The sequence below is a fragment of the Ursus maritimus genome, unplaced genomic scaffold (genome assembly GCF_017311325.1).
Source record: "Ursus maritimus isolate PB19 unplaced genomic scaffold, ASM1731132v1 scaffold_18, whole genome shotgun sequence".
Lineage (NCBI taxonomy): Eukaryota > Metazoa > Chordata > Mammalia > Carnivora > Ursidae > Ursus > Ursus maritimus.
Window position 1 is genome coordinate 22905195 of NW_024424230.1, and position 9223 is coordinate 22914417.

At 48.6% G+C, this 9223-nt stretch overlaps 1 protein-coding gene across 2 annotated transcripts in view; it reads left to right on the plus strand.

Annotated features, from left to right (window-relative positions):
- MEX3C (mex-3 RNA binding family member C) overlaps window positions 1-8944 on the plus strand; it is a 44634-nt gene extending 35690 nt beyond the window's left edge. Inside the window, exons 3-5 of one of the 2 annotated variants that reach the window (XR_005835392.1) lie at window positions 2327-3238; window positions 7301-7462; window positions 7814-8944. The gene's annotated coding sequence lies outside the window, so the exon portion shown is untranslated. Of the gene's footprint in view, window positions 1-2326; window positions 3239-7300 lie in introns of both variants that reach the window. The other variant, XR_005835391.1, reaches the window with a different exon arrangement.
- Window positions 8945-9223: the final 279 nt, after the last annotated feature.

Consider the following 9223-nt stretch of genomic DNA (forward strand, 5'->3'; position numbering starts at 1 on the left):
GGGGGGGGGGGGGGGGGGGGGGGGGGGGGGGGGGGGACACGCCACGCCATGCCAGACAGCTGGGGTGCCCCAGTGAAGCAGGGAGCTTTCCCTCGGGCACTTGAATGGCCCTTTGGGTTTTGGTTGCATTGCGCACCTGGCCCCACCCAGGAAAAGCAAAATAAAAACAAGCCAGGCCCATGCACCTTCTGGGGACCCGGCCCCACAGGGCTTGAGGGTAGCGGGTTACAAACTCGGGCCAGAGGGATGCAGCTAGAAAGTTTCTCACAGGAAAGCCAGAACCTCAAATCCAGAGATTTTTAACTTGGGATCTACAAACACCCTGAGAAGCACCAGATAGATTCTGGAGGCCCCCGCCTGTTCTATGAGAACTTTAATTTTCATTTGAACCAAAATCTTAAAAATTAATGTAAACATGTTCCACATCATATGAAAAGATAGTCTCATAACTGAGTGTTTCTAGAGATTTCAGAACCACGTCGTATTTTTAGAAAAAGAATGGAAAGGAGGACTTCCTTCATCACGGTGTTCTGTGCAAGTGGGATGTTTGCAATTTCTCCAGTGGAGGAAACACACAGAGTAACGGCTTCAGCGCAGCACCCAGGTGGTGCCGCTACGCACGATACTCGGTGTTCGGTTCAGAAAAATAACATGGCACGTTGTGTTCAAGAACGCACGCTACCTGGAGTGTCACTGGTGTAGAGACTTCCTGCCTTTCATTTTATGCTGGTTTTGGTTAGTTCTGTAAGGGCTATTAAGTGCACAGAGCTTAAATACTGGTTGTGTCCATAGTTATCTCAGTAACGTAAGTGAAATAATTGGTCATCCCTGGGGGGGATTATGAGACTTTTGGTTTCCTTTTTCTATTTATTTTTTTAAAGGTCTTATTTATTTATTTGAGAGAGAGAGAGAGCACGCGCGAGCAAGGAGGGGCAGGGGAGAGGCAGAGCGAGAAGCAGACTCCCCGCTAAGCGGGGAGCCCACCACGAAGCTGGATCCCAGGGCCCCAAGAGCATGACCTGAGCCGAACTCAGATGCTTAACTGACTGAGCCACCCAGGTGTCTTGGTTTCTTTTCTTTAAAAGAGGTTTATACATGACTCAGATTTTAAAATTATCACTTTGGTGTTCGAATTAGATATCGAGAATTATCTAGAATGAAGGCTGATGTTGGAGCAGTCTTTCAGGGTTTAGGACTAGCAAAGAGAGGGAACACGTGGGAGGCATTCTATCACTTGTATGTTTACTAGGAGTGGAGTTTAAGCAGAAACTGTTCATTACCAGGGTCCTTACTTGTGCCTGAAATCTTAGTTTCTAGTGCTTTGTGGTCAGTAAGTAAAAAGTGAATTTCATGCATGTGCCATTGCCTACAGAACAAAAGGAAATATGATTTGAACACACACACACACACTCACACGCATGTGCGGTCTGCCCCCCACCCCCACCCTGGAGTAGCGGCAGGCAGGCAAGGTCATCATCACCCAGGAGCGAATCATCGCCCCCGCCGCCTCCTCTCAGGGCGCTGGAGCTTCCAGTCCTCCCCGGCCTCCTCACCTGTGGGTCGTGGGTCACCTATGTCAGGTCTCTGTTGTCATACCATGAGGGCAAGAACCACAGGTTGGTTTGGGTCATTCTCAGACCACCAAGAGCTCCAGCTCACAGGAACAGAACAAGAAACCACAGGGCAAGAGGTTTAGAAATGGTAGCTTTGGGCAAGTCATGGGCAGCCCATGAGGCTGCAAAGTGTCCCGGCCCCCGGAACCACCCCCCGGCCAAGAGAGCAAATCCGATCCACAGTCCTTGTGCTGCTTCCAGCAGAGCCAGGAACTCAAGTGCCAGCAACCCTCAGGACAGAAACCCCAGAGCTCTGGGCTCTCTGCCTTCAGAGACAGAAACCTGCTGGAATGCCCTCAGGTGGAAGGGCATGGTTGGTCAAGGAAGATGGGCCGAGGCTGGCAAACAGACCCAGACACAATGGAGCATACGAAGCCCTGGGAAGGGGTTTTTCCAAAGCCGGATACTGCAGGACCAGGTGGGGTGGGGAGTGTTTCCAGGGAGCACAGGGTTTGGTACCCTCACCTCTGTCACCTGAGAGTGTCTGACCCCACCCCAGGTGTATTCATGTGCCCAGGCTGGGGAGGCCTACACAACAGGAATTTATCTTCTCACAGTCCTAGCAGCTGGAATTCTGAGGTCAAGGTGTTGGCAGGTTTGGTTCTCCTGAGGCCTCTCTCCTTGGCTTGCCCGTGGCCACCTTCTAGCTGTGTCCTCGCGCGGCCTTCTCTCTGTGTGTGCTCATCTCTGGTGTCTCTCTCTCCTCCAATAAGGTCACCAGTCCTGCTGGGTCAACGACCACACGTACAACCTCACTGAACAGACGTCCTTCTTTAAAAGCCCTAACCCCAAATACAGTTGCATTCGAGGTTTTGGGGATTAGGACTTCAACATGGGAATTCGGGGGAGTGCAGTTCAGTCCACAACACCAAGAAGACGGCATTGAGCAAGTGTGGAGATTCTGGCCCCACACCGTGCCGTTGCCGGTGAAGGTCATAACGAGCCATCCCCATGCCAGTCTGGTTCAGATTCGTGAGAAGCCTGTGCGCGAGTTCCGGGAGTGCCTTGTCTCGCTTTTCCGCAGCCGCTGGCCAGGATGGCCCGACTCTGACCTTTGGCGCGGACGCCAGCTGTTGAACTACAGGCTGTTGAACCAGCGCTGAGCGCTTGTAGCCATCTTTGTGAAAGTGGAACACAGAGACTCTTTCCGTGTTCACCTGTAGAAGCCAGGGAGCCCCAGCGGCCCTGGGCCCTGCTGCCAGATCTGCTCGGGACGGCACAGGCCACCTCCGGTGCCCTCTTGGATTATGTTTACTCAGACAGCGAGGCCGTAGGGCCAGCTCGCGGGGCCGGCTGTCACACACACCGCCCTCCGTGCCCCACATGCTGGGTCTGTGAGTCACCCCGCTCGGACGCCGCCGACGCGAAGAGCTACGGCTTCGGACGACTGTGTTAGCGGCAGTGCCAGCCTCCAGGGCTGCTCGACGGTCTTCCTCAACGAGACCGGAGGGAACTGCATGCAATTTCCACGGCCACTGACGACAGACCAGGGCAGTCGGACCCGCTCTTTCACCAAGGCCAACTAGGAAAGCTGGATGCGATGGAAAAAGCATTAAAGGCATCAGAGAGCTAACATGGGACGGAAAACGTACTGGACCGAGATCTCACGGAGAGCAGAAACTCGGGTAGGTAAGGCAGGCGTCCAGAGCCTGGGTGCGTTCGCGGGTACACAGAGGACGGCAGGCGGGAGACTGAGCCTTGCTCTGGAAAGCTTCACGGGCTGCTGGGCAGGCCCACGTTAACTACAGCAGCATATGTATCAGAAATGAGCGAATGGAGGGCGCCTGGGTGGCGCAGTCCTTAAGCGTCTGCCTTCGGCTCAGGGCGTGATCCCGGCGTTCCGCGTTCTGGGATCGAGCCCCACATCAGGCTCCTCCGCTAGGAGCCTGCTTCTTCCTCTCCCACTCCCCCTGCTTGTGTTCCCTCTCTTGCTGGCTGTCTCTCTCTCTGTCAAATAAATAAAATCTTAAAAAAAAAAAAAGAAAAAAAAGAGATCAAAGTTATTTCTTTTGGAAACTTGACAGCTCAAGAAAGTATTGTGATCTCCAAGTTTGATCACTAAAAACCATACTTTGTAAAAAGTATATAACTGCCAAACTAAGAGAAGAAACAATGAAATCATTTAAAAAGAACTAAAGAAGGCAGGAAAGAAAAGAGAAAGAAACTTAGACTGGGGTGAAAAGAAAATAACAACATTTAAGCCCAAGTGAATTAGTAATTAAATTAAAATGTAAATAGACTAAATATTCCAAATAAAAGATAGGCTGACTTGATAAAAAACAAAACCCAATTATAAGCTGCTTGCAAGAAGCATGCCTAAAATAAAAAAAGAGAGAAAGGTTAAAAGTTAAAGTATGGGCAAAGAGACAGCAATCAAACGCCTAAAGAATGTCAGAGTAGACATTAAAATCAGGAAAAAAATAGATTTCAGGGGACTCGGCTGGCTCAGTCGGTGGAGTGTGCAACTCTTGATCTTGGGGTCTTGAGTTCCAGCACCACGCAAATTTTTATTTGCTTAAAAATAAAATCTTTAAAAAGAAAAGAAAATGGATTTAAAATCAAGAAGCAGTATTAGAGGTAAAGAGGTATTTCATAGGGATAAAAATTTTGATTCACCAGAAAGATCTAGCAAATCTAAATTCATATGTGCATAATAAAATAGACTCAAAAGTGTAGAAAGCAGACTGTTGGTAACTAAGAGGAAAAATAGCAAATTTATAACTATAGTTAGGAGATAGTAACACATTTCTCCCAGAAACTTTGGGCAAACAAAAAGTCTGAAAGGAATTGAAAGGACATACCACTTAATTGATCCCAAATGACCAATTACAAGCCATTGTCTAGTGAAATACTGGACTTTAAAAATAAAAAGGAGAAACATCTTTTGGACATCTAGGCAAAAAGATTGAGTAACACATAAGGAAAAGAAAATTCAATTGTTGAAAAACATTTTGACAGCAACATTTTATGCTAGAAGAAAATGGGTAAAATATTTAAGATACTCAAGGAAAGAAAATGAGAGCCAAAGCCTTTTTTACCTAGCCAAGCTGGCTCTCTTTTTTTGTGTGTGAGAGAACAGAGAGCGCTGGGGGGGGGGGGGAGGCGGAGTTGGGGCCGAGGGAAGGGGGAGTAGCAGACTCTCTTGCTGAGCAGGGAGCCCCACATGGGACTTGATCCCAGGACCCTGAGATCATGACCTGAGCCGAAGGCAGATGCTTAACCGACTGAGCCATCCAGGCATCCCCAAGCTGGCTCTTAAATATAAATATTACAAAAACAACGTGCAAAAATTCAGGGAATGTGGGTTCCATAGCCCTTGCTTAGGAAACTACTAGAGAATGAAGTTTAGGCAACCAAAATGACAGCTGTGGGGTGTGTGTGTGTGTGTGTGTGTGTGTGTGTGTGTGAAAGGGTATGCATGAAGGGTATAAAAGAGAGTCATATGTATTAATGCTCCTAAAAGAAGAGGAGAAAGGGGTAGAATGGAATGAGCAGACACACACAAAGTAATCTTTTCAGCTGTTTTCAGTAACCCAAGTTTGATAGTGCTGTAGCATTTCCCACTGAAAGAAACCAGGGTCTCAAGGAGAAATGTCTGGGATGAGAATTGTACAAGATAAGGCTAGCATATCTTGTCCTGGGAATGGAAAAGAAGCTCTCAAAGACACAGGAGCCAAGTAGAATGGGCCAAATAGGGGACAATTTGAGTCTCAAGGACAATTACCGAACCGGGTGAAACATGAAAGCCATCCACCAGTTTCCCTTCTCTGTGCACGACTTGCATTGACCCTTGAACCACACAGGTTTGGGCTGTGCAGGCCACTTACATGCAAATGTTTTCCAATAAATACAGTGCTGTACTGCCAATGTACTTTTTCTTCCTTATGATTTTCTTAATAATAATTTTCTTTTCCCTAGATTACTTTATTGTAAGAATATAGGCTATATAACATGTAACAGACAAAGTATGATAATCAACAGTTTATGTTATCAGTAAAGCTTCCGGTCAACAGTAGGCTGCTGGTACTTACGTTTTGGGGGAGTCAGAAGTTATGTGTGGATTTTTTACTGCACAGGGGGTTGGCACCCCTAACCCCTACGTTGTTCAAGGGTCAACTGTATGTATTTTTCTTCTTTTTTCATCTCCACACAAGCAAACAAATGAGCATTCTCCAGATTTGGGGAGCTCTCAATGGACAAGTCCTTATTAGGCACCTCTGAGAAGCATTTCTGGAAACAGAAACCCTACCACAGAGCTCACACTACCTGTTGGAGTTGGAAGGTAACAGGGAAGATAGGAGGCATTTGGAGAATTAAGGATAAGGTCCTACCCAGGGACAAGTGGCACCTTTTTTTTTTTTTTTTTTTTGCCTGTTTGCATTGTTTTTGCTGTTTGTTTGTTTTATAATATATTGAGTTGGTTCAAAGGGCTTAGAATCCAGTTGGGGAGATATGTATTTATGAATAAAAATCTAAGAATTCCTGGCAAACGAATATGCCCTCAGGCACACATATCTTAAAGGCACCGCGGGCAGTAGGGGTTAAGGCGGGAGGCTTATCTCTCAGTGCTGCAGCAGAAAGACTTTGGACTCATAATGGAATATTTGGGTTTCCACCTTGGCTCTGTGTGACCTTGGAGAAGCCCATTCCACCTTCGTCTGTCCGCATCGGGAAGTCAGCAAAGGAAGCCTCAAAGGTTTGCCCTGAAGCTCTTTGTCTAAAGGAAAGTCTTAATAGGCTGCTTGGTTAGGACCAAGTTTCTATTCAGGCCAGTGGGTGGCAAGCAGGGGCAGAGGCCAAGGAGACACAGTGGGGGGTGGGGTGGGGTGGGCAAAAGAACCCACAGAAGAAATCAAACAAGGGCAAGCAAGGGTGTCTGCCTCTCAGAAAGGGGCTTCTAACTGCCCTGGGCTCCCATTGGCTGAATGGGGCCAAGACGATCCTGTGTCTGACAAGTCACACCCCCTCCCCACCCCACCTGCTCCCCACTTTCCTCAACCTTTAGTAAGGAGGCTCGATTAATTGTATCCCTATCATGGATCTAAGTACTGCAAAGAAAATTCAAGTTTAATTCATCCTAAATCATCATCCAGCCTGACAAGATCTACATTTCTTGAAATCTGGACCCGGAAGCCTGCTCTCACCTGCGGTCGCTGATGAGTCCAGCCGTCATGCTGCCCTCGTTGCCCAAGGTGAGTGACAAGTATCTTGTTGACTCATCAGCACCAAGGGCTGAGAGGCGGGAGGGGAAGGGGACGTGTATGCCCCGAAAGTCCAGAGGACCTGGGCTGGAGAGAAATCCTTAGGACACACGGGGGTGGTTGTCCTAAAATCCCATTGGCAACTCTTTTCCTTTTCCTTTTCCATTTTTTTTTCTTTTTTTAGTAAATCTGATGTTGACTCCCAGCCGAGCTGCCATGCATAGATCTGGCCGCCATAGGCTGCTGCTTCCTAATCTGTATAATGGGTCTACAGCGCTGCTGCCATGTTGTGAAGGAGAAATGAATCGTGTAAGGAAAGCACGGTGTGAACTCCAAGTGTCGGGCATTGTCAGACAGCTTCTGCAGGACCACCAAACAAATGCTGGGGTCAGCCAGCCGAGCAGAGGGCGGGTTTCGCCCAGAAAATGATGTCCTTTTGCACGTCAAAAGGAACATGTGACCTCATTACGAATTCTTTGTCATCAGTTCTTCTTCTAGGTCTCCCAAGAATCCCTGCTTGGCAAGGGCCCCATGTCACCATGGATGTCCTGGAATGTCCCATAGCCGCATGGCCTGAGAAATGCAGTGCTGCTGGACTTTTCCAGGACCTCAGAGGGGAACCCCACTCCAGAGCCTTCCACGAGTCAGGTACTTTTTGATTTGTAACCTTTTTCGATTTGTACCCAAAAGGAGCCTGGTTCCCTGCCGCTCCCTGGGAGGCGGGATCACGCAGTGGTTGCTGGGTTGAACATGGTTACACTGGCTCACTGGATGTCCTTAGGCAGGTCACACTTAGCAGTAACCTCTGAGAGCCTCCCCTCTGGTTTCTCATCTGTGTATGCAGCAGGAAAGCCATACTCCCCTCCTCACAGGGTTGCGGTGAGGATTCAGTCATTCGTGCAAGTACTGAGTGATGCCTGGCACCTGGAAGTCTTCAAAGTGTATCAGCTCCTTACTCAGGGGGGAAAGTTACAGCTGTATGAAATGCTTATTTCTCAGGCAGAGAAGCTCCTGGTGACCTCCGCGGTGACCTTCAGATACGGACTGAACATGAATGATAGCTTTTCTGGCCGGCGCACCTTCCAGGTCTGAGAAGGGGCAGCCACATGGGCCCAAACTGGCCCAGGCCTCAGGCTTGAGGGGTAAGCTCGTGCACAGGAGCCAGGAAAGGCTTGTCGCCAACGTGAATAGTGACTGAAACCATCCACCTGCCCAGCAGGAGCTGCCAGGGGCTGCGGCTCCAAACAGTAGGCCTCGGGGAGACACGCAAGGACCCCTTTGCTCGCGCTGCTCACTGCACACACAGACATCCTACAATGCATCCCACAGCAGTCCATGCGGAAATGTGGGGGCCTCCCAAGCCCAGCCACAGCCACCCTGCCCCAGGGCATGATTCAGTGTCCGGGCTTATTTATGAGAGAACATGAGTTCATTTCAAAATGTCAAATGATCCTTGGTGACTAATGGCCCCCGCTGTGCTCCGTATCTTCGCAGAGGTCGTCCTCCCGCGCTCCGAGGGCCTCTGTGCTTCGGGAACACCCATCTGGGTGCCTGTTGCAAGGAGCTACTATGTCATCGAATCACCCAAAAAAGCCGGGGAGCCCAGACCCTGCTGGGGTGAGCACTGGGGTGTCTCAGCAACAAGGCACACCCCATAGAATGAGGGAGGCGATGGGGAGAATGGGAGCATATGCATTCAACCGCCGAGAAGAAAATAAACAGTGCATGGGACAAGCGGGCCTCCTGCGATGTGTTCAGAAAACAATTTTATTATTTTACCATTTTTGCCCATACTTTACCCATTGAAACCTGCTCTGCGGGGCTAGCTCTGATTTTACTCATAACTGAATCTCTCTGACAGGTTCTGTGCCTCTCCTTGTAAAAAGTCCTCTGGGCCACTATTTAGAAACTTTTATTATGGAAATTTTCACATACAACCAAAATTTGCAAAAATGCTATAATGAACCCCTTGTAACCAGTCACCCAGCTTCAATAGTTATGAACAGTCTTGTCTTATCAGTTTGCATTTCCCCCAGCGCACACACTTTACGTGTGTGTGTGTTTTTTGAGATTTTTTTAAAAGATTTAATTATTTATTTATTTGAGAGAGAGAGAGAGAGCGCAAGCATGGGGGGGGGCAGAGGGACAGGGAGAATCCCAAGCAGACTCCCCACTGAACAGGGAACCTGACGCAGGGCTTGATCCCATAACCCCAAGATCCTGACCTGAGCCAAAATCAAGAGTGGGACGCTCAACCGACTGGGCCACCCAGGCACCCCTGTGCTGGAATATTTTAAAACAAATCCTCTGGTTACTTTTAGAAACAAAATAGCCTTAGTTCAGTAATGAGTTAAGTTCAGTCTGGTGAAATAATCTAGGACCTCCAAATTTCCAAGCCTCATTTCAAGT